This window comes from Erythrolamprus reginae, chromosome 7, assembly GCF_031021105.1.
Source record: "Erythrolamprus reginae isolate rEryReg1 chromosome 7, rEryReg1.hap1, whole genome shotgun sequence".
NCBI classification, from domain to species: Eukaryota; Metazoa; Chordata; class Lepidosauria; order Squamata; family Dipsadidae; genus Erythrolamprus; species Erythrolamprus reginae.
The window spans coordinates 53,619,817-53,646,073 of record NC_091956.1 but is presented as its reverse complement, the minus strand read 5'-3'; the positions used below and the strand labels follow the sequence as shown (position 1 = coordinate 53,646,073).

The following is a 26,257-nucleotide window of genomic DNA, read 5'->3' as shown; positions in this document are numbered from 1 at the left end:
ATGGTGTGCCATGTAGCAGTAATTCTGTATATTTAAATATTATTCAATTTGCATTTTGGATGCAAATATTTCAAGGTTAAACATTCGCTTATCATTTTGAAAATAGACACTGATGAGTGTGTATAGAAGAGTGTATATAAGGCACATTGTCCATTTTGTCACTTCAGATAATAGTCTGATTTTGCCTCTGGCCAATCTAGAGCTTGAATACCTGCACCACATTTGAGTTTGAAGATCAGAACATATTTATAGTGACAAAAACAAAGCACTTGGTAACCTTTCCCATTGACATTTTCAAAAATATCAATAATAATCCACGAGAAAAAAAAACATTGCCAAATGAAAGATAGGGGCAACATTTTTGGCCTGGATTTTTTTTTTCCAATTGCAATTTTTAAAAGAACAATAATGTTATTATTTCTAAGAATTGGATTAATTTTCAGGCAAATTTTACTTGTATAAAAGGATGAAATCACAAATTCCTTGTGTGTCCAATCACACTTGGCCAATAAAGAATTCTATTCTATTCTATTCTATCAAGTCTCCCACAGTGCATGCATATAGGTTCAGTTTTGGGAGATATATAAAAGTAGCTTTTCTAGTTTCAAAAAAGAAAGAAAAAACACCCATGCCACTTTATCAAAGCAATATAAAAATTCATGAACTGTAGGATTAAGAAGGCTGAAATATTTTCAAATAATGCATTTTTGTGCAAAGTGTAGTTTGGTACATGGTGAAGGTCTTTGATTTCCCTTTTAATTTATGTTACTATATTATAGATGTATTGGAAATAACCAATTTTATGAGCAGAAGAGCAAAGGCTAAATTAATAGGGTGAATGAAAAACATTGTAAAGTTTTATTGTGCTTTCATCAATTGGCATCAAAACACAAAGAAAGAGAGTATTTTGAAGGGGGATGTTGTATATACGAGTAATCCATCCAGTGACAAAAGCAGAATGATTTGAATTTATGTACGCAGCTACAATATTCTCCTACCTTTCAACATCCTTGATCAAAGCAATGCGATTAGAACATTCTGGTACAACCATCAACTATGATTTTAAAAATAAGCCATAAATAATTACACACACAGAGAGAGAGAGAGACACACACACACACACAGAGACACACACAAATTTGAAAGAGGCCTCTAGGCCTCTTTGAAATTCTAAAACAATAAACAATGATTTGGGAAGATTTAAGTTTCAAATTAGGAAACTGTCTAAGATTAAATCCAAAGCTGACTAGTCAACTTATTTTTGGTTCCTAGCTTGGCTTATTTCTAGCATTGATTCTCTTTCTCTTGAAAAAGCCATTTCCCCAAAAATCAAATAAAATAGTGCAGCAGACATAAATCTGTAGCCGAGCTCTCTCTATGGTCAAAGCATTTATTCCTCCCCCTCCTTCCTCTCTCCCCTCTCTTTCTCCCTATCCCCTTTCCTCTCTCTCTGTCCCTCCCCATATATACACTGTATTGTCATATTATGCAGAGCTATAGCTCAGTGTTTCCCAACCTTGGCGACTTGAAGATATTTGGACTTCAACTTCCAGAATTCCCCAGCCAGCAAATGCTGGCTGGGGAATTCTGGGAGTTGAAGTCCAATTATCTTCAAGTCGCCAAGGTTGGGAAACACTGCTGTAGCTGACCCTGACAGTTACAGTTAAACTTTCTTTAATGTACACATGTTGTTGTTATTTTAGTTGGTTTAGCTAATGTTGCCACTTTCATTTATTGAACATCAGGGATGTAAGATATCAAGACTTGCTTCAAAGCATGTGGGAGAGCAAACAAAACACTTCTCTCTAAATCCTTAAAGCAGATGGATTCCAGGCTGCCTTTGCTGTTTCCTGATGCCTATCTCTGTGTTCTGCTGTTTTACGTACTTCCTAGCAACACAAAACGAATATCAACGCGTATACAGGTGGACAGAACTGAGAGTGGTGTTTGAAACAGTGTAAGACTGAAAAACGTATAAGTGCAAGTAGTCACAGTCATTGGAAGTGTGACTAGTTGCACTTATACTTCAGCACCTCGCAATATACTGGATATAAGAATGGAAGGATATAAATAATTAGCAATTTATTCTGAATTTCATCTTTATTTCACTCTACCTATACTTTGTGAAATTACTAATCTCGAGATGCCTTCCAAGATACTTGGTTTCCAACTCTCTACCTATTAGGATGTAGCTACTTTAAGGTATGCATTGCCTATCACTTTATGTTTGCATGTGTCTTCTTTGAGGGTTGATTCCTGGCAAATGCCTGGGCTAATCCCTTCAATTTTCCTGGCAATATTTTGCAAATGGATAGGAGGGCTCGGAGTCGGGTGGCAAAGTCATTGATGGATTCTCCATCAGCCTGCTGCATGTGGGCAAACTGGTTGCAGCTAACGCAAGCAGGAGTGGTCATCTGGAAATGCGTGGCCAGCTTTGCCTGGAGGGTGCACCAAGTGACGGTCTCCATGGAGTCAGGGTCAACTAGTGTGGTGGACAGACTGTAGGTAGCGGGTCCACAATAGTTCAGGAAAACAGCGTGCTTTCTGTCGTCGGATGCGTCATGGAGGTTGCTTGCTTGGAGGAATATTCGGAATTTGGACATGTAAGCTGTCCAAGTATCTTGATCAGGGTTGAAGAAGGGAGGTGCCTGTGCCATAGAGGAGGCCATCTGAAATGCGGAGTTCAAGCACCCTCATCGCCATTGTTAAATCAGAGGCTGGAGTCCTCGAGTTGGTAACAGCTCTTTTATTCGATGGAGTAACCATGAGTGTTCAGCTCTGCTAACAAATCTCAACTAACTCTGCAACAAAAGCCATGCTTATTTATACCCTTTTTAACGCGGGAAAAAACATTTGACAGCTATTTGTTTTTGGCGGCAAGTCTATTTGACTTGCCGCGTTTTAGCCAATCAGCGACCGGTTTTCAATTATTCAAGCAGGACATAACAGTTTGCAATTGCTTCTTTCCTATAGCTGAGATAGAGACTGATCCAAAATCATCCAACTTTCTATGCCTAAAGTAAGACTAGAATTCATATCTGCTAGTTTCTAGCCAGTGCCTTAACCATTACATCAAACTGGCTCTCTTGTCTTGTTCCCATCTATTTTCAGTAACAAAACTTCTTTCTTTTAAGATTGTAAGAAATTACTTCACCAGTCTTTCCTCAGGTTAGATTTTTCTGTCCAGAAATGGACTCAAATCATTTCCTCCAATAACAGCTGCTTTGTTCAATTGGGAAGAAGGCATCATTTGCTTTTCTACATGTTCTTAAGCATTTGATTTGAATGTTTTCCACAGCCCTATTGTTCTAAATCAATGGATGGACCACTGATTTAAAAGGAATCAGAAAAGACTGTCCAGAGAACCTTGGCCACAAATTTGTCTTATGGATCTTATAATGAAATTAGACCCAAAGAAGATATGAAAAATTCCAGTAGCAGCAAAAGGTATGCAAGCCGTCAATTTCTTCACATGAAATACACAAATATTTACTCTCTACCTCAACTTATAGAATATTTCCAACAGATTTGTAGGGAATAAAGTCATATATATGCAAGAGAAAGAGAATCTGGGGCAGCGGATAAGATGATTCTTGTCCATGTGTTAGACTGTAAAATGAAATGTTGTCTTTTTTATGTGCTTTCAAACAAAATAGCTGTCAGAGCAAAATTGTTTAAGAGCTTCTAGCAAAAAGCTCCTTTGACAGGGCAATTTTTTGCTGACAGTTATGATCTTAATTCTGTCTCAGCCTTTCCTACAGCTGTTCCAACAATATTGTTTTCCCATGTCTAAAGTATTGAGCTCCACAACAACAAGCCAAGGTCAACACTTGGAACATTTAAATCAAAAATAATCTTGATTTTATCCCTAAAAATAAATTATTTTAATAGATAAAATGAATTCATTTTATTATATTCACTTATACTTTGCTCAGTGAGCCTTCTCCTAAAGTTATAGTCTTATACTATCATCTATTACTGTACATACCATACATATTCATAAATAGGTCCTGCCATGTTCAGTGAAAATTGTGACCATATTTAAATCATGAAAGAATTAGCACTACCACTTCTGTTTTCCAAACTTCTGCTCCATGAACATACAGTATACAGAATTAGAAGAAACATCTTGTCAGTATACAATAGTTATCATGTGATACGCAGATGTCTCAAGTCTAGTGTCAAAAGACAAGGATGATCTCCTCCATTTTGGCAGTGATGTTACCAACCTATAGTCGCTAATTTTTACACAACCAATCATGAATATATCTACTAAACTGGGTGGTTTTCAAAAGTCAGATTTTTTTTACAAACTATTAAATTTCCTTTAAAAAGAATGGCTGATTTTAACAGATTTTCCCCCCAGTTTTTTTCCCTCAGCACATGTGCAGGAGCTGAGTTTCCAGCAGTGTGCATGTGGTCGCCATCTTGTTTTTGGCTTTTGGGGGGAGGGGGTTTGATTTTGGGGAGGAAAAAATTCTGAGTTTTTTTCTTCTGCACATGCTCAGAAGCCAGGTTTCCAGCACTGTGTGTATGGTCGCCATCTTGTTTTGGGCTTCTTTTTTGGGGGGGACATTTTGGATTTTTTGCATTTGCGTCCATGAGGCGCACTCATGCAATACGGGAGGAAGCAAACTGGCAGTGAGGTAAGTTAGAACCCACCCCTGAGCATGTCCTTAACCTTTGCAATTGTACATGTGATTTTATCCTGTAGCTGGGCAGAAATTGGTCCTTTCTTTCTTTTAGGATGCGGGTAAATTCTAAAATGTTGAGGGCTGCCAGCAATTAGTTACTGGACAGCATGTCCTGGCAACAGATCAGGTTTTAAAAAAGAATATTTGGGAATACCTCCAGAAACATATCTCTGGCATCCCAAGTCAACTGACCCAGCCTACAGATCAACACCCAGGGCTGTGAAAATTGTCCTTTCATGTCTATAGATTGGAAAGCCACCCTACAAAATTATTACAACACTATCCTGGGGAGTTTGGAATAACAAGACTTTTAATTAATTCAAACTCTATAATTGATGTTCTTGAAACGCTGGCGTGACATTGTGATAGGTGATGGTGTATTTACAAAGGGGTAATCGTATGTGATGTTAAGTAATCTTCGTCTGTCAGCTGATAGGTTAAATGTGACAAATTGGATGGTAAGAAGGAATATTAATTAAATAAGTTGGGGAAAAGGGAAATTTTGATATATCCTGTTGATTAGAGAAACAATACAGCTCCACCTGATCGGTGGGTTATGTTCCCATGCCAAGGAAGTTCATTTTATGGGCCAAAGAAACTGCCTCCAAACTTGATCTGAAATTAGGGTATTTGGAATACAATAAAAGTAAAGCAATAGGAAAATGTACTACCTAAATACTTATTTACATTTCTAGGTAATACCATTATATTCATAGTAAGGGGAAGAAATTGACATTATTTACAACAGATGAATATGATTTTTGAAGCATGACTTTCTGTCCATTTCAAGTAGCACTTTCCTATTTAAAGCAGGGATGAGTAGGGATATGGCAGCAGTGAGTAAAATTGGAATAAAAAATGTACAGGGGTTCCCTCTTGCCCTTTTATTCTCTCTTTCAGTTATGTCATATTGTCACTAATCTTTCTATGATTTTCTCTTATCCACAAATACAGCTTCTCCCCCAGATCTCCAGTGTCAGGGAGATGGCCAAGTGAGTGGAACAAAATACAGGTATGTATAAGAAGATCTGTCTGCCTGTCTTGTTTGGTACAGCAACCAAACAGCACAAGTACGGACTTCAATAGATATTGAGGTACGCAGAAAAAAACAATTGCAACCAACATACCTTACACCAAATAACGTTCCTCTAAAGCAGTGTTTCCCAACCTAGGCAACTTGAAGATATCTGGACTGGGGAATTCTGGGAGTTGAAGTCCAGATATCTTCAAATTGCCCAGGTTGGAAAACACTGCTCATCCACGGTCAAAATTGAAGAAAGAAGGGACTAATTCACGATGGCAATATAAGGGATGGACTTGATGGAGATCGTTGCTACAAGTCTTGCAATTTTTTATTTATTTATTTTATTAGAGCTGGAAGGGACCTTGTAGGTCATCTTGTCCAGCCTCCTGCTCAGGTAGGAGTCCCTATACCATTTTGGAAAAATGGCAGTCCAATCTCCCCTTGAAAGTCTCAAGTGTTGGAGCATTCACAACCTCCACAAGCAAGCAAGTCAAGATTGTATTGGACTTTTTGGCTGCTGCTGCACATTGCTGACTCATATTTAGTTGGTTGTCCACCAATCCCTCTCATGGTCACTGCTATTGAGTGTGGTTTCACCCAGTTTATATGTATGAGTTTGGTTTCTCTTACCTAGGTGTAGGATTTTACTTTTCTCGGCCATATTTTGCCATATTCTTTAATTTGCCATATAATATGCTGGCTGGGGGGAAAATGAGCATTTTCTCTAAAACCAACACAAAACCAGGTATCAGTGACAAGGATGAAGAAACTATACTCTGATCTAGATGGGATAGAGCTATTTTTGACCCACAGGAAAAAAAGCAATCTTCAGATTTTCTAGAAAAAATCATTTAAAAAAAAAATCTAACCCCACATTAATCTGGGAGATGAGATATATCATATATATCTCCTCTTTTAGATATTCTATTTTTATAAGGGCTCCTAACACAGCCCTTGTAAAAATAGAATATCTAAAAGAGAAAAAAATATTCCTTTGCCCGGGTTTATAAATAATGTTAAGTTACAGGGCACGATCATCTTTATTCCTTGGTGATTCTGAATTGAATCTGCATGGTATGACCTCCCATCCTTGTTTTGTAGAAACCGAAGGCTTGTAAGCTGCTCTTCAGCGACGCAATCAAAATTCCTTCCTTTTGTTCCAGCATGGAACACAACTGCAGTTGCATAATTAAGCCATTGAACTAAGATTCATGCAAAAAGAAAGGAATTTGGACACTGTGCCCATAACGTCTGGCTTTGAGGGGATTTGCATAGCCTCTTCTCTGGCATGGTAACCATGTAAATAATTCCCAGAAAAAGTTTCCCAGGGCTCATTTTCATAGCTATACTTTCAGGAGAAGCATTGCAATATGGATCTTGCCACACCCCTTCCACCGTGATATTTTCCCCAATTTTATTTTCCATCAACCTCTGTTATTTTATTACATTAACTGCTTGGGCTTTACCATACTTCTCAAAATTCAACTTTTTTTAGAGATCTGTAATTCCCAGCATCGTTCCTGCAGGCTTCAATCAGCCCATGGATTTCTGATCACTCCATTTTGTACACATTTAACAGATTATTGTCAATACGTGCAGTTTTTTTTAAGCAGTCATATGCAATATACGTGGGTTTTGCCTCCCAAGGACAATTCCATCTGCCCGTCCATTATCCTGGGGGGGGAAATCATTAACTCCCTCAGAGAGGGTCCGCAACTTGGGCGTCCTCCTCTATCCACAGCTCACATTAGAGAAACATCTTTCAGCTGTGGCGAGGGGGGCGTTTGCCCAGGTTCGCCTGGTGCACCAGTTACGGCCCTATTTGGACTGGGACTCAATGCTCACAGTCACTCATGCCCTCATCACCTCGAGGCTCGACTACTGTAACGCTCTCTACATGGGCTACCTTTGAAAAGTGTTCGGAAACTTCAGATCGTGCAAAATGCAGCTGCGAGAGCTATCACGGGCTTCCCTAAATATGCCCATGTTACACCAACACTCCGTAGTCTGCATTGGTTGCCGATCAGTTTCCAGTCACAATTCAAAGTGTTGGTTATGACCTATAAAGCCCTTCATGGCATCAGGCCAGAATATCTCCGGGACTGTCTTCTGCCGCACGAATCCCAGCGACCGGTTAGGTCCCACAGAGTTGGCCTTCTCCGGGTCCCGTCGACTAAACAACGTCGTCTGGCGGGACCCAGGGGAAGAGCCTTCTCCCCCCAGATATTAGAGTTGCCCCCACCCTCCTTGCCTTAAAACCCACCTCTGTCATCAGGCATGGGGGAATTGAGATATTCCCTTCCATTTAGGCTTACAAAATTTATGCATGGTATGTTTGTATGTATGATTGGTTTCTTAAATTGGGGTTTTTAAACTACTTTTAATATTAGATTTGTTTATATTGTTTTTTACTGTTGTTAGCCGCCCCGAGTCCACGGAGAGGGGCGGCATACAAATCTAATTAATAAATAAAAATAAATAAATAAATATATGACTCCAGCATCATGCTTATTTTCCAGAATACACACATGCACATTCTTAGAAATATGACTAGCTTGTAAATGTGCCTCTTTGCTCAGAAAAAAAAATTACAAAGGTCAGCGGATGAGTTGATGGGAATTATTCTGAATACAGTAATTAGAAAATGTCACTAGGAGTAACCCCACCAGTATGCTTTATTATAACCAATCTTTTAGCTGGCCTCACTTACTGTAGCTGTTTTGTAATGTTTTGGGCATGCCTCCATGAATGGCTTGTAAAATGTCAAGTAGTCTCGGTGGTTCAGAAAATACGGTAATGCAATACTGTCACAGCCTTTTAACTCTACTTTATAATTAAGTAAAATTCTGTATAGGGTATACTGCTTCATTGTTGAGTCCATTATACAGTAATCCCTCTATTATCGCGAGGGTTCCGTTCCAAGACCCCTCGCGATAATCGATTTTTCGGGATGTAGGGTTGCGGAAGTAAAAACACCATCTGCGCATGCGCGCCCTTTTTTCTATGGCCGCGCATGCGTAGATGGTGGAGTTTGCGTGGGCAGCGGGGAAGACCCAGGGAAGGTTCCTTCGTCCGCCTAGCAGCTGATCTGCTCGGCATTTCCCTGGGTCTTCCCCCGCCGCCCACGGAAAGGGGAAACCCGGATCTTCGGCTCCTCACTTCCTTACGCCAAACGCGTATTTTTTGAGCTGCTTATGGGAGTGGCTTTGTGCAGAAGGAAAAGAGGGAGGAGGGAGAATGGCTGAGGGACCCCCCTCTCCCTCTGTAGCGAAGGGTGCGCGTGCTTGCTCTGGGCGGTTGCGTGACTGATTAAAAAGGTGGCGACTGGGAAAGGAGCGGTGCGCGCCCTTCCTTAAACGACTTATCGCTGTCGTTGTCGCGTGGTCAGAGCCGCGTCTGCCTCTCCCTTCTGCGCGCTCTCGTTCTGTCCCCGTCGTGTGTGAGTGTGCACCGGTGGGGGAGGGGAGCGAATGAGGCGTCTCTGCCCTCCGCCGGTTCATTTTTGTATTCCTCCCTTCCATGGTTGCTGCTCCACCCCTCTGGTTGAATAGCCTTTGGCTGCTTAGCTGGGGCCCTAGGAAAGAAAATGGAGGGGGTGGGGAAAAGGTGATGACATGGCGGCGGTAGCGAGAGGCAGCAGTGGAGCGAGAGGCGGGCGAGTGGCTGAGGCCCAGAGGAGAAAGAAACGGGGAGCGGCGGCAGCTGCAGAAATTTTTGGTGTGCAGCGGGGAAACCCGGATCTTCGGCTCCTCACTGCTTTGGTCTCTCCCCGCTCCTGGCCCATTTGCCTCCTTCCTCCCCACTCCCCATGGTCCAGATAGGGCAGAATTATCCTTGCAGGCGGCCGAGGCGGGAGCGGGCACGGGCAGGATCCCCTTCGTGCTCCCCGCACAACACGCCGCTGCCGACAACGCCGCCTCCAATCAGCACACCACGTTAAATCCAATCCTTCCACACCGAACAACCCAAATCCGTCCAGGAGGTTCCAGTGGTTACGCCCAAAATTTCTGCAGCTGCCGCCGCTCCCCGTTTCTTTCTCCGCCAGGTCGTCACCTTTTCCCCAAGGTGAGCTTCACGACGACCCCCCGGGAAAAAGACTGAAGTGGCCGCTTTCTCAGTCGTATGTGTGTGGGGGCTCGGGAGGAAGCTGCCGGAGGAGGGTCGACGACGGGTAGCCCCGCAGCTGCGGTCCCCGCCGGGATGGAGGCGCCTGGGTGCACGCGCGCGCACATACACACGCGGATGGGGGGAGAGCACGAGCGAGCGAGAGGAGGGGGGAAGCCTAGACGGGATGAACCGTTTCTTGGGTGGCGCGTGTGGAAAAGGGGAGTGAGGGGCCGGGCGGGTTGAGGGGTGGGGGTGCTGCTCTGAGGCGCTCGGAAAGAGTTTTCGGAAGGCTCTCGTGTTACGGCGAAAGGGCGTGTGGAGAGCCTGATGTTGGCGGAATTGGGGACCAGCGAGGAGCCGAAGATCCGGGTGGGGAAACCCGGATCTTCGGCTCCTCGCTGGTGCTGCGCTGCCGAGCAGATCAGCTGCTAGGCGGCCACTCGAGAGCAAGAGGGGGAGAGATAGAGAAAGAGAGAGAAGGAAAGAAAGAGATGAGAGAGGGAGGAAGAGAGTGTGAGAGAGGAAGAAGCAAGATAGAGAAAGAGAGAGAGAAAGAAAGATGAGAAAGGAAGGAAGAGAAATGAGAAAATGATTGAAGCAGAGAATGACAGGAAAGAAAGAGAAAGAGACAGAGAAGTGACTCTTGGTGATGACGTATGACGTCATCGGGTGGAAAAATCACGATATAGCGTTTCGCGAAGATCGAGATCGCGAAACTCGAGGGATCACTGTACTGAAATTATCATGGAAGTATCTTTGGACAATGCTGGCTCCCTTTGCTAAAAAGATAGAAATGAGCACCACTCATTTGGACACAATTGACCAAGGGAAACCTTTACCTTTATACTGAACTATAGAAACAGCTACATTAATCAAATTTTATTAGATTTTCTAATAAAATCTAGTAAACAAAGGGTTATTGAGATGTATCTTTAAGAATGTATTTTAAATATTACCCATTAATGGGTAGAAGATTAAAAGGGGACTCACCTCAATTTTTTGATGTGATACCCTGGACATGTATTGAATTGGACTTGTATGTAAAGCAACTGTTCTTTTTTCATTTTCTTTAACCATTGCAGAACTTTTTGCTGTGAAGAACATTCAAACAGGTATATGAAGATTCTCAGTCATTCAGGTCATGATTGTCCCAAAAATGCTGTTCCAAGAGGCAACTCGTTCAGGAATTTCTTGTTTTTTCTTTGAAGATGTTTCATTTCTCATCAAACAAGCTTCTTCAACTCTTCTTGGATGAGAAGAAAAACTTCTTCAAAAAACAAAATAAGAAAGGCCAGCTTCCTTTTGAAAAAGCATCTTTTTTATTTTCAAACCAGTACTTAAATATATTGCACGTATTATGTATAATTATATTATATATAATATAATGTTACTTATATGGACTTAATTTACAGTCAACATGGAAATACTAAAATAGGCCATACTATATATGTATAGGAATTGGGAGTGTGGGCATGGGTAAAGGGTTAGTATTGGGATAGAAAAGTGAGAATCCATAGTTAAATTATACCACTGAGAGGTGGGTGGGAGAGAGAAAGAATGTAAGAAATGATTTTAAAAAGCATTTCTCAACCTTAGCAACTTTAAGGTGAGTGGATTTAAGCTCCCAAAATCTTAAACTTTGGCCAGTCAAGATGGACAAGTAATATCTTAAACATTACTCAGATTCTAAGCCAAATTGTAAAAGGGAGAGATGTCATTGAACACCCTCATTTTTTCAACTATGAATTATGGTGAATTTTGAAAAATAAGTCAATCAAATGAAGAAGGTTGTTATCATGTATTGTATCAATTCTGCCTTTCCTGTATGCCTTCAGTGAATTACTTGCTAATGCAGATAATTGATATTCTAGATCAGTGTTTCATAACATCAGCACATTTAAAAGGTGTGGACTTCAACTTCCAGAATTTGCCAGCTGATTTGGGGATTCTAAGAATTGCTCCACACATGTTAAAGTTATTGAGATTTGGAAACACTGTTCTTGAAGATTAGACAGCAAAAATTATTTATTATAGCTCCTGGCATGTCAAAGATACCTATTAATCTACTTGGTCCTCAAAAATCCCAGAATAAATAAAGTGATACCTAGTTTTACGAAGTTAATTGGTTCCGGGACGAGGTTTGTAAGGTGGAAAGTTTGTTAGATGAAACAATGTTTCCCATAGGAATCAATGGAAAAGCGATTAATGCGTGCAAGCCCAACTCACCCCTTTTGCCAGCTAAAGCGCCCATTTTTGTGCTGCTGGGATTCCCCTGAGGCTCCTCTCCATGGGAAACCCCACCTCCGGACTTCCATGTTTTTGTGATGCTGCAGGAGAATCCCAGCAGGGCAAAAACAGGTGCTTCGCTGGCAATGGAAGTCCGGAGGTGGGGTTTCCCAGCAAGGGGAGCCTCAGCGAAATTGCAGCATTGCAAAAACATGGAAGTCCTCGAAACCCTACCTACGGACTTCCATTGCCAGCGAAGCGCCCGTTTTTGCGCTGCTGGGATTCCCCTGCAGCATCGCAAAACCACGGGAAGTCCGGAGGTGGTGTTTCCCATGGAGGGGAGCCTCAGGGCAATCCCAGCAGCGCAAAAACGGGCGCTTCGCTGGCAACAGAAGTCCGGAGGGGGGCATCCCAGTGGCAGCAACTTCAGTTTGTAAGGTGAAAATAGTTTGGAAGAAGAGGCAAAAAAAAATCTTAAACCTCGGGTTTGTATCTCAAAAAGTTTGTATGATGAGGGGTTTGTAAGACGAGGTATCACTGTATTGCCAAAACCATTTTATGCTCTGCTATAGGTCATAGATCATTTCAACAAAATTATTAAAAGTATTAAAAAGATACATTAGACTACACAAATAAGCTCTGAGAAGAAGAAGAAAGATGTACTGTATAAAGAAATAATTTCAAGAGTGGAAAGGAAAATATGCATTAACATTCTAATAGTTCTAATAAAGAGAAAATAGTGAGAGAGTTTGAGAGAGTTCCCAAACTAGAAGAAATTAATTTTGGAACAGTAATCTTGTTCAGCATCATGATTTATGCTTTGACATAAATGCATAAAACACAAAGGAAAAATAAATACTATAACTGGAGAGAATATTTGTATCTGAAGTAATTTCCAATTAATGTAATGCTACTTGGAAATCATGCCCTGTTTTTATTGTCAGAATATATACTGGTAAATAGAAGTCTGTAAGTCTGGCATGTAGATGAAATTGAAAATTAATCCAGTGCGAAATCTTTTTTCTTTTTACCACCGCTTCTGTGGGTGTGGCTTTGGTGTCGCTTGGTGGGAGTGGCTTGGTGGGTGTGGTAGAGGAAAGATACTGCAAAATCTCCATTCCCACCCCATTCCAGGGAAGCAATATTGCAAAATCCCCATTCCCACCCCACTCCTGGGGCCAGCCAGAGATGATATTTGTCAGTTCACCAAACTAATCAAAGTTTCCACTACTGGTTCTCCAGAACCTGTCGGAACCTGCTGGATTTCACCCCTGAATTAATCCCACAAACATAACTGATAGAAAAAAGACAAGGTGTTCTTATGTTCTTATGCCAGTTCCATGGAGATAAAAACATTAATGGATCAAAAAGCTAATAACAGAATAGAATAGAATAGAATTCTTTATTGGCCGAGTGTGATTGGACACACAAGGAATTTGTCATGGTGCATATGCTCTCAGTGTACATAAAAGAAAAAGATACGGTCACACCACAAGGTTAGTTGTTCAACCTCCTGTCTATATGCAGATTCATCATTGTCTCGAATGAGTCTGATCACTGTTGCATCGTCTGCAAACTTCAGTAGTTTAACAGTAGTTTCAGTAGTGGATCGTTTGAGATGCAGTCATTGGTGCATAGAGAGAAGAGAAGGGGTGAGAGTACACAGCCTGGGGGGGGGGGGCTGTGCTAATTGTACATGTATCTGATGTGATTTTTCCTAGCTTCACCTGCTGCTTCCTATCTGTTAGAAAGCTTGTGATCCATTTACAAGTGTGTTCAGGCACAGCTATCTGATTTAGTTTGGTTAAGAGAATGTCCGGTATGATGGTGTTGAATGCTGAACTGAAGTCTACAAAGAGGACCCTAGCATAGGTCATTGGAGATTCAAGATGTTGTAGGATGTAGTGTAGAGCCATATTAACAGCATCATCTGTCGATATATTTGCTTGGTATGCAAATTGCAGGGGGTCTAACAGTGGATCCATGATGGTTTTCAAGTGGAACATCACTAGCCTTTCAAAGGTTTTCATAACTATAGATGTTAGAGCAACTGGTCTGTAGTCATTCAGTTCCTTGATGGAGGGGTTCTTCGGCACTGGGATGATAGTAGAGCGTTTGAAGCAGGAAGGAACGTACCATAGCTCTGGTGATTTGTTGAAGATTTGGGTGAAGATGAGGGCCAATAGGTCAATGAATGAATAGATAGATATTTTATTATCGTTCACAATCATTTTGCTGAATTTTAACAATCTACCAGTCAGCAACCTTTTAACTCTTATCATCAAATGATAATATTAATAGATGTCACATATATTGAAGAAATTCCTTTGATTCACATAATTGTTATATGCCTGTTCTTATCATTCTATTTGTCACATGATATGTAAAAATGTTTTCACAACAGTGGGCACTAAGCCATAAAAGTCCTGTAGATTAGTGATCTACAAAATGTTATTTTCACACCTCATGTCAAGAAATGTATGGAATTCATTGCTACCACATGGGGCTGGACCCGATAGAGCTAAAGAGTTGTTCAGGATAGCTATATGGAAATTTATGTGGTGAAGTAACTAAATGTTACTTTCTGAAAACACACAATGTATGGAAATTATTTTCATATCCTTGTGAGATAGTGAAAGCTATCATGGAAAAAATTGATTATTTTCTATAAGATATACAAAATATTATGCCATTGGTCTAGATACCCTTTGTCCTTTGTTATCATTAATCTTCAGACCATTGACTGACTAATATACAAGCTGGACTAATCTAAATTGGAACTCAATATCTGAAGTGCACACTGTAATGTAACACATAGTAACATGAGCATCCTTCAAATGTTCCAGCAATCTCACATGGAGCAGAGTACATTTTTGATGTATGAAAAGCTGTGTAATATCAAAAAGTTGTCCATTTATAATGATTCCCATGAAGACAGTTTTAGATATATATTTAGAAGTTATGGAGAAACAGTTCTTGGCCATGCAAAGTATATGCAAAGAAACATGGTGAACCTTTGGCATGCATGCCACAGGTGACACGCAGAGCCATATCGGAGGGCATGCAAGACTTTGCCCTGTGTCAGCTCCAGTGCACATGCATGTGCTGGCCAGCTGATTTTCAGCATTGGGAAAGGCCATTTCGCCCTCCGGATGCTTCAGGAAAGCTTCCCTGAAGCCCTGGAGGCAAAAAAATTGCCCAACAGATAAACCGGAAGTACAGGAAAACTCACTGCCAGTTTGCCGTCGTGCTATTTTTTGCACTCCGGAGGGTTCAGAAAAGCTTCCTGGAGCCGCGGAGTGCAAAAAAGAGCACAATGGACAAACCAAACATGTGTTTTCCAAATTATTGGTTTGCCCGTTGTGTTGTTTTTTGAACTCTGGAGCTTCAGGAAGCTTCTCTTAACCCTCTAGAGTGCAAAAAACAGCACAACAGCAAACCAGAAGTGCATTTTTCCAGACTTCCAGTTTGCCCATTTGAGCATTTTTTTCATGTACCAGGCTTCAGTAAGGCCTGTGCACATGCGCAGGGGGCAGCGCGGAGGGTGCACATGCGTGCAGGGGAGGGAAGGGTGTGGGCACAGGTACACATGCTAGCACACCCACATACACCCTTTTGACACCTGAACCAAAAAAGGTACGCCATCATTGCTCTATGTCAATTTGTTATTTTAAAACTATGCAATGTGACTTCAGACTTTTTGGTGGTTGTGACAAAGGGCTAAGTGATACCATGTGGGACGGGGGTTCCAAGTTACCTTGCTACTGGTTTGCTTCCTCCCATGCCACGTGGCTGTGCTTTGTGGGTGCATGTGCATGCACACTGCAAAACCCCCCTGAAAAAACAAAAAAATTAAAATGCTGAAAACAAAATGGTGGTGCATGTACAGTCATGGAAACTTGGCTTCTGTACATGTGCAAAAGAAAAAATGTATTTAAAAATTCAGACTTTTTTTTTTTAAAAAAGATGGTGGCACCCACAGACTGGCACTGTTTGACCCGATTCGGTGATATCATTGTGATGCCATCAATGAGTTGTTACTGGTTCGGGAAAACCTGTCTGAACTGGGAAGAACCCACCTCTGGTGCCATCTCATTTCATATACAGAAGCCAACTGGATAGGATTTCATCTTAATTTAAATAATAGATGACCGTCTGTTCAATGCCCAGACAGCTTAATTTGTGTAGAGCCAGCTATATTTTATACACAGTTCAAAAATACACTGTTTTTCCTATTCTTCACTCATTGTTGCATCTGACATCTGTCTTCTAAAAAAGAAAATAGTCCCATTGTGTTTGCTGTCTGCTCACTACAATTACAATGGCAATGGCTGTGTATATCAGGTGAGCATTACAATGCTTTTGCATATATGATGTTTGCTGGAATATGTTAACAGGGTTGACTGCCTTGCCAACTACTGCTCCCAAAGGTGTTTTTCCAAAGACAACTGTACTTTCTTGGGGGGTTTTTCCTTGAAAACATTTTGCTTCTCATCCAAGAAGCTTCTTTAGTTCTGACTGAATGGTGGGGAATAGAAAAAATTACAGGGTGCGTTCCAAAAGTAATGCAATTATTTTTTTAAAAAAGTAATTTATTGAACATATTTGCACAAACACTTAAAATTCTTCAAAGTACTGTCGTTGGGCCTCTACACATTTTTTCCAGAGACTCTGCCATGACTGGTACGCGCCTTGGAAGGCCTCTTCGGGGACCTTTCACAAGGTCTTCATCACAGCTGATTGGATATCTTCTATGGACGAAAAACAGGTTCCTTTCAGGACTGGGAACAAAAAGAAGTCTGCTGTGCGACATCACAACTATACGGGGGCAGGGCAGCGTTGGTACCTGGTGTTTGGCCAGGAACTCACAGACTCATAAGCGCATTGTGGCAAGGTACGTTTTTTGTCCATAGAAGAAATCCGATCAGCCGTGACAAAGACCTTGTGAGAGGTCCCTGAAGACACCTTCCAGGGTGTGTACTGGTCATGGCAGAGTTGCTGGAAAAATTGCGTAGAGGCCCAAGGATAGCACTTTGAAGAATTTTAAGTGTTTGTGCAAATCTGTTCAATAAATTACTTTTTTAAAAAAATTGCATTACTTTTGGAACACACCCTGTATGTTCTTGAAGTCATTTGGTCATCCTTTTATTCCCCAGCATTCAGTAAGAACTGAAGAAATTTCCTGGATGCGAAACAAAATGTTTTCAAAAAAGAAAACCAGGAAAGTCCAGCTGTCTTTCAAAAAGCACCTTTGCGAGAACCATGACCTGGATGATTGAGAATCTCCATAGACACTCTTGATACTTTAATCTAGATTTCCCCCAAAAATAACCATTATGGCACATGAAAGCCAGATGAATAAGCAATAGTCTAGTTCATAGTATAGCACAGCACAGCACAATACAACACAAGCATCACCAGATGTTAAAATGACATTTGGGTGTTGACACATAAGCCTCCCTATCTAATGATAGGATCTACAATGATACTATATTTGTAGAACCCAAATTACCCTACAGGTTTGTTGAAGGAAACAAAGAAGGGACAAGAATGGGAATGCCATCTTGAGCTTAAAAAACAGTTCAAAGATGTACAAATAATTAAATAAGTCAACTTATGTGGAAATGATGAATAATTCTTACCAACGACCCTGGAGTACTAAATTTCTAATAAATCTGAAACTATCAGCCCATTGAAACTTTATAAAATTGGAAGAGTTTGCCAAGCGAAGACTAAGCCTCATCTGATATCTACATCTATCCTCACCTGATATCTCTCAGCTATCTTTCATGTATAGTATTCACAGGATCCTAGCTTGCATACATGCTAACACATTTAGAATTGGATGCATAAAGATTTGGGTTTATAGTAATTTGAGCTGAACAAACATCTACAGCAGCAACGATGATCAAGAAATAGGCTTCATCATTGTGCCTGTGAAGCTTCTGTTATAACTAGAATTCTGAACAGCCATACAAGATCTAATCATGAGGTACCCCATTCTTCCACCTTTTTAATGGTTATGTATGTACTACCATTGAAAGATTATGGCAATAAAATGGTTGCCAAGTGTGATTTGATCAGAGGTGGTATAGTAAGAGAACTCTTCACTGTAGTATGAAAAGGTCAGTCTGAAAACGATACAGGTCTATTTCAGGACATTCTTCTTAGTCACAATCATTAGATTGCTTGCTTGCCTTATGCAATACAGAGCCTTAAAAACTCAATGGGTACTTTATTTATTACTTATTTATTACTTAGATTTGTATGCCGCCCCTCTCCGAAGACTCGGGGCGGCTCACAACATGTAAAAACAAATCATAAGCAATCAGACAAATTTAAAATATTTAATATTTAAAAAACCCCATATGCTAACAGTCACACACACAGACATACCATGCATAAATTAAACGTGCCCAGGGGGAGATGTTTCAGTTCCCCCATGCCTGACGGCAAAGGTGGGTTTTAAGGAGTTTACGGAAGGCAGGAAGAGTAGGGGCAGTTCTAATCTCTGGGGGGAGTTGGTTCCAGAGGGCCGGGGCCGCCACAGAGAAGGCTCTTCCCCTGGGGCCCGCCAACCGACATTGTTTAGTTGACGGGACCCGGAGAAGGCCCACTCTGTGGGACCTAATCGGTCGCTGGGATTCGTGCGGCAGGAGGCGGTCTCGGAGATATTCTGGTCCGATGCCATGAAGGGCTTTAAAGGTCATAACCAACACTTTGAATTGTGACCGGAAATTGATCGGCAACCAATGCAGACTGCGGAGTGATGGTGAAACATGGGCATACCTAGGTAGGCCCATGACTGCTCTCGCAGCTGCATTTTGCACGATCTGAAGTTTCCGAACACTTTTCAAAGGTAGCCCCATGTAGAGAGCATTACAGTAGTCGAACCTCGAGATGATGAGGGCATGAGTGACTGTGAGCAATGAGTCCCGGTCCAGATAGGGCCGCAACTGGTGCACCAGGCGAACCTGGGCAAACGCCCCCCTCGCCACAGCTGAAAGATGTTGTTCTAATGTGAGCTGTGGATCGAGGAGGACGCCCAAGTTGCGGACCCTCTCTGAGGGGGTCAATAATTCCCCCCCCAGGGTGATGGATGGACAGATGGGATTGTCCTTGGGAGGCAGAACCCACAGCCACTCCGTCTTATCCGGGTTGAGCTTGAGTCTGTTGACACCCATCCAGGCCCCAACAGCCTCCAGGCACCGGCACATCACTTCCACCGCTTCGTTGACTGGGCATGGGGTGGAGATGTAAAGCTGGGTATCATCCGCATATTGATGATACCTCACCCCATGTCCTTGGATGATCTCGCCCAGCGGTTTCATGTAGATGTTGAATAGTAGGGGGGAGAGGACCGACCCCTGAGGCACCCCACAAGGGAGAAACCTAGGAGTCGACCTCTGGCCCCCCACTAACACCGACTGCGACCGGCCAGAGAGGTAGGAGGAGAACCACTGAAGGACAGTGCCTCCCACTCCCAGCCCCTCCAGCCGGTGCAGAAGGATACCATGGTCGATGGTATCGAAAGCCGCTGAGAGGTCAAGGAGCACCAGGACAGAGGATAAACCCCTGTCCCGGGCCCGCCAGAGATCATCCATCAACGCGACCAAAGCGGTTTCCGTGCTGTAACCGGCCCTGAAACCCGACTGCTGGGGACCTAGATAATCGGCTTCTTCCAAGGACCGCTGGAGCTGGAGTGCCACCACCTTCTCGACAACCTTCCCCATAAAGGGAAGGTTGGAGACTGGACGGTAGTTGTTAAGTACGGCTGGGTCCAGGGAGGGCTTCTTGAGGAGGGGGCGCACAAGCGCTTCTTTATAGAGTGATGGAAAAACTCCCCTCCCCAAGGAAGCGTTGGTAATCTCCTGGGCCCAGCTCCGTGTCACCTCCCTGCTGGCCGAAACCAACCAGGAGGGACACGGATCCAGTAAACAGGTGGCGGAACTCACAGCTCCGATGGCCTTGTCCACTTCATCAGGTGTCACCAGATCAAACTCTTCCCAGACAGGTGGACAAGTACGTGCCCCAGTCACCTCGACTGACTCGTTGTCAGTCGACTCTGTTTTACAATTGGAGTCGAGGAGTACTTTTCCACCCAGTGATTTCCTGTTCATATTCATGGTTGCAGTCAAATCTATTACCATGATCTACTTGCCTTGTACTATATTGCTATAGAAATGAGCAGATTCAAAACAGGCTACTGTGAATTAAAAATATACCCTTCAGAATAGCTGGTAACTATTTTTTATCTTTGCCCAATAAGTGGTAATTTTTATATATTTTTATTTTAATTTATATTTCATTCAAAAAAAATCCAAAATCCAAAAATATCACAGTATGTTTTTGGTTTTTAGTCCTTTTTAATGCACATTTTAAAATGTTTTATCTATTTTTATTTGTTGTTTTTGCTTGTATTTTTTTAAGATAAAATATAAATTAAAGTTAAATTTATAAAATGTAACAATTATTGAAACAGTATTATTTGGATCATTACAGCAGCATCTATTTGCCAGTCCTTTAAGTCTCTTTAACCTAAAAGAACTGTAAAGATATTTATTGTAATCCAACTGAAATTGGATTGTGTCCCCAAAACAGCTGGTACCATAACATATGTGCAGTATCTCAGACTCCTTAATGCTTCAAGAGTTGCTGGCATACTTGATTTCCAGAGGGAAAGCTATATGTGTAAATTACAGCAAAGCCAGCCAAAAATTTTGCATGATCTGTTGAAAAAAATTATATTGCAAACTAGAACATATTCTTCCCTTTCTTCTCCCTTTGTTGTTATTTCATCCAGTAAATTGACAATATGTAGCTTATTAGAATTCATTTTTAATGGAACGATCCCAGCAGTTATGTATCGTAACAACCAGTACAAAGGTGATAGAAGCAATGAGTCATTTCTAAATTTCCACCTCTGGGCTGTGTTTAGCACATCATTAATGAGCTAGATGCTCTGATAGAAACTGATCCTGAAGAAGCAAGCTTCTCATATCAGACAGTGCTTCATGTCCTTTGGTGCAGTTGCACTGTGCTTTTCTCTTTATCCTGTAATTGTCCCTAAGTCAATCCCTTTCTATGGTGCTGGTCTTCTTTCTTTCTTTCTTTCTTTGTTTCTTTCTTTCTATCTTTCTTTCTTTTGTCAAGTACGTATTGGTAATATACAAAGATATAATATTTATATACAGTGGTACCTCTACCTAAGAATGCCTCTACTTAAGAACTTTTCTAGATAAGAACCGGGTGTTCAAGACTTTTTTGCTTCTTCTCAAGAACCATTTTCTACTTAAGAACCCAAGCCTGGAAAAATTTCCCAGGAAATTTGAGAGTGGCACGAAGGCCCAGCCAGTTCCCTGCCATTCCCCCTTTAATCCCAGCCATCTCGGGCTTTTCTGGGATGCCAAAGGAGGCTTTCGGTGGCGCTTAAGGATGCTTTGGCAGCCCAGAGTGAACGGAGCATTTTGCTTTCCCTGGGCGCTTGGGCAGGGAATAAACCACTTCGCTGTGGTGACTCCCTTGCGCTGCCTCCCATACACCCAGTGTGAGGTTGCCTCCCAGAGCATCTGGCCGTGGAAAGGCAAAAGGGGACGCTTCACCCCAATGGGATCAACTCAGCTTCAGCCAAACTGAGGAGACACCACAGTGAAGGAAAGATGCCGGCTACAAAGCGAGTGAGCGAGAGGAGAGGGGAATCCTTCAGCATGGGAAGGAAGAGGAAGCAGGTAGCAGCAGCAGCTGCCTTTCAGTCAAAAGAGCGGGAGGTTTCCCCTCTCGCTCGCTTGGGTTTCCCTCTCTGGCACAGTGTATGGGAAGCGCGTGCTCCTCCTTGCCAGCTCAGAGTCCCTCTTTTTTTTTTAAGCTTTAAAGTTTTAGATTTTTTTGATTCCCCTTAAGCAGCGACTGTCCTTTTCTTCTTCCTCCTCCTCCTCCCACCCAAATTCCGAGCTTTTATTTCTTACCTAATGGTTTGCATGCATTATTTGCTTTTACATTGATTCCTATGGGGAAATTGCTTCTACTTACAAACTTTTCTACTTAAGAACCTGGTCATGGAAGGAATAAAGTTCTTAAGTAGAGGTACCACTGTACATGAGACTAGTAAAAGAGAAACATTAGGACAGGGGACAGAAGGCACTCTGGTGCACTTATGCATGCCCCTTACTGACCTCTTAGGAATTGAGAGAGGTCAACAGTGGATTGTCTAAGGATAAAGTTTCGGGGGTTAGGTGATGATACTACAGAGTCAAGTAGTGAGTTCCATACTCACATTTTGCACTGCTTTGCTTAAGAGTTTGAGCACTGAAATGTAGTGATAAGGCAGGTTAGTTGAGAGATAGGCTGGAATGTCACAAGTTGTTTTATAGTGCATCTCTGCCAGGGTGTGCATGGGTGGCTGCACTTGGCTTCATCAAAAAGATTGGAAGAAGCTTCTGAATATGCGCTTGATGAGATTTTGCATGGGAACAATTGGACCACTTGCCTTGGCTTTTAAAAGCAGGGAACCTGACTTGCTTAACAGTGCAGCTTTGCACAAGCCTGCATTGAAGCAAACCATCCTTTTGAAACTGATCATAATTGAGATATTTTATGGAGCTCAGCTTATAATTTATTCTCCTCCAAAATTGTCTTTGTTGTTCAGTTTCTAAGTTGTGTCTAGCTCTTCATTATCCCATGGCTCATATCATGCCACCCCCATCCCAGGCTCTACTGTCACCCTGAGTTTGTCCAGATTCATACCCAAGGTGTTTCCATGCAAAAGCTCATCAAGTGCATACTAGAAGCTTCTTCCAATATTTTGATGATACTGTGGTACCTCTACCCTCTTAAAAACTTTTCTTGACCGGGTGTTCAAGATTTTTTTGCCTCTTCTCAAGAACCATTTTTCACTTACAAACCCAAGCCTCCAAAACTGTAACCGGAAAAGGCAGGGAGAAGGCTCCATGGAGACTCTCTACAAATCTCCTGGGAGGAAACAGGGCCTCCACCCTCCCTGTGGTTTCTCCAATCGCACACATTATTTGCTTTTACATTGATTCCTATGGGAAAAATTGTTCCTTCTTACAAACTTTTCTACTTAAGAACCTGGTCATGGAACGAATTAAGTTCGTAAGTAGAGGTACCGCTGTATTATCTCGCCATCTCATCCTCTGCCATCCCCTTTTCCTTTGCCTTCAATCTTACCCAACATCAGGATATTTTCCAAAGACTGTTTCCCATTGCCTATATCACTAATATCTCTGCAATAGAACATTATATGCAGACACTAAAGAAAAATATATGGTTTTGTTACAAATTACTTTTATTAAAACCTCTTGTTCTTGAAAGCATGCAGGCACGCATACATCCTCCCTCCCAAAACAGAAGAAAACATCTCCTCTCAAAATATGCATTCAACTAGAAACATCTGACATAATTTCAGACACCACTAATGTCTTGGTTGTGTATCTGCTCGTAGATAACTGGCCCCCATGGGACAGTCACCAGACACTGCTCTTGGTGTCAAGCTCAGTGATCACAGCGGGATGAATCACTAACAACACAGTGCTGTGCATGTTTGTTCAGGGGGAAAAAAACCTGTGTTCACCAGGGTTTATTCTTAGGTGAATAAGCATTGGCCTGCATTTCAGGATGTAGCCCAGTTAAGTTGAAATACATGAATTTGAGTATGTCAATACTGAGAAACTGGTTGGGGATTATATAAGCAGATTTCGTTCTTCAGCAACTATTTGTTGACAAGCTTTGGGAAGGAAGGTGATATGAACAAAAACATTTGGAAAAAAGAAGATCCCGACTTCATTATATATCCATAGATATTTACTAGAATTACAGACCAGCTATGTCACTATGATTATTTGTCTGTCAAGTCTACTTACGGTAACTTTGGGAAAAAGTTCTATTTCAATAAAGTCAATTACTTTGATCCTTATTGACCAGTGCTTTCTAGTCAGTATTGACTCCTGGTGATTGACTCGACAAGTTCCTGCCATATTTTTGGCAAGATTTTGGAAGTGATTTGCCATTGCTGCCTTCTTAGATCTGAGAGAGTGAGACTACTCAACTAGCTTTGGGACTCAGGCAGGACTGGAATTAGAATTCACAATCTCCCATTATCTATCTGTCCGTCCGTCTGTCTGTCTATCTATAGAAACATAGAAGTCTGATGGCAGAAAAAGACCTCATGGTCCATCTAGTCTGCACTTATACTATTTTCTGTATTTTATCTTAGGATGGATATGTTTAAATTCGGTTACTGTGGATTTATCTACCACGTCTGCTGGAAGTTTGTTCCAAGGATCTACTACTCTTTCAATAAAATAATATTTTCTCATGTTGCTTTTGATCTTTCCCCCAACTAACTTCAGATTGTGTCCCCTTGTTCTTGTGTTCACTTTCCTGTTAAAAACACTTCCCTCCTGGACCTTATTTAACCCTTTAATATATTTAAATGTTTCGATCATGTCTCCCCTTTTCCTTCTGTCCTCCAGACTATACAGATTGAGTTCATTAAGTCTTTCCTGATACGTTTTATGCTTAAGATCTTCCACCATTCTTGTAGCCCGTCTTTGGACCCGTTCAATTTTGTCAATATCTTTTTGTAGGCGAGGTCTCCAGAACTGAACACAGTATTCCAAATGTGGTCTCACCAGCATTATATATAGAGGGATCATAATCTCCCTCTTCCTGCTTGTTATACCTCTAGCTATGCAGCCAAGCATCCTACTTGCTTTCCCTACCGCCTGACTGCACTGTTCACCCATTTTGAGACTGTCAGAAATCACTACCCCTAAATCCTTTTCTTCTGAAGTATTTGCTGACACAGAACTGCCAATACAATACTCAGATTGAGGATTCCTTTTCCCCAAGTGCATTATTTTACATTTGGAAACATTAAACTGCAGTTTCCATTTCTTTGACCATTTATCTAGTAAAGCTAGGGGTTGGGGGTGGGAGGCACTGTGCTTCAGTGGTTCTCCTCCTACCTCTCTGGCCGGTCGCAGTCGGTGTTAGTGGGGGGTCAGAGGTCGACTCCGAGGTCTCTCCCTTGTGGAGTACCCCAGGGGTCGGTCCTCTCCCCCTTGCTATTTAACATCTACATGAAACCGCTGGGTGAGATCATCCAAGGACATGGGGTGAGGTATCATCAATATGCCGATGATACCCAGCTTTACATCTCCACCCCATGCCCAGTCAACGAAGCGGTGGAAGTGATGTGCCGGTGCCTGGAGGCTGTTGGGGCCTGGATGGGTGTCAACAGACTCAGGCTCAACCCGGATAAGACGGAGTGGCTGTGGGTTTTGCCTCCCAAGGACAATCCCATCTGTCCGTCCATTACCCTGGGGGGGGAATCATTGACCCCCTCAGAGAGGGTCCGCAACTTGGGCGTCCTCCTCGATCCACAGCTGACATTAGAGAACCACCTTTCGGCTGTGGCGAGGGGGGCGTTTGCCCAGGTTCGCCTGGTGCACCAGTTGCGGCCCTATCTGGACCGGGACTCATTACTCACAGTCACTCATGCCCTCATCACCTCGAGGTTCGACTACTGTAATGCTCTCTACATGGGGCTACCTTTGAAAAGTGTTCGGAAACTTCAGATCGTGCAGAATGCAGCTGCGAGAGCAGTCATGGGCTTACCCAGGTATGCCCATGTTTCACCATCACTCCGCAGTCTGCATTGGCTGCCGATCAGTTTCCGGTCACAATTCAAAGTGTTGGTTATGACCTTTAAAGCCCTTCATGGCACTGGACCAGAATATCTCCGAGACCGCCTTCTGCCGCACGAATCCCAGCGACCGATTCGGTCCCACAGAGTGGGCCTCCTCCGGGTCCCGTCAACTAAACAATGCCGGTTGGCGGGCCCCAGGGGGAGAGCCTTCTCTGTGGCGGCACCGGCCCTCTGGAACCAACTCCCCCCGGAGATCAGAACTGCCCCTACTCTTCCTGCCTTCCGTAAACTCCTCAAAACCCACCTTTGCCGTCAGGCATGGGGAAACTAAATATCTCCCCCTGGGCACGTTGAAGTTATATATGGTATGCCTGTATGTGTGTATGTTAGTATTGGGGATTTTCTTAAACTTATAATATTTTAATTAATTGGATTGTATTGGATTGTTTTTCACTTGTTGTGAGCCGCCCCGAGTCTTCGGAGAGGGGCGGCATACAAATCCAAATAATAAATAAATAAATAAATAAATAAAGCTAA

General features: G+C 42.3%; 2 long non-coding RNA genes across 2 annotated transcripts in view; both read right to left on the bottom strand.

The window, feature by feature from the left end:
- Window positions 1-10,882, bottom strand: part of LOC139169937 (uncharacterized) — a 17,791-nt gene extending 6,909 nt beyond the window's left edge. Inside the window, exon 1 of the long non-coding RNA XR_011559554.1 lies at window positions 10,816-10,882. This is a non-coding gene — a long non-coding RNA (uncharacterized lncRNA). The remainder of the gene's footprint in view (window positions 1-10,815) is intronic.
- A 2,557-nt stretch (window positions 10,883-13,439) lies between these two features.
- On the bottom strand, window positions 13,440-15,886 carry LOC139169936 (uncharacterized). The gene is made up of 2 exons (XR_011559553.1): window positions 15,809-15,886; window positions 13,440-14,194 (listed from the first exon to the last, which is right to left on the bottom strand). It is a non-coding gene; the product is annotated as an uncharacterized lncRNA (long non-coding RNA).
- Window positions 15,887-26,257: the final 10,371 nt, after the last annotated feature.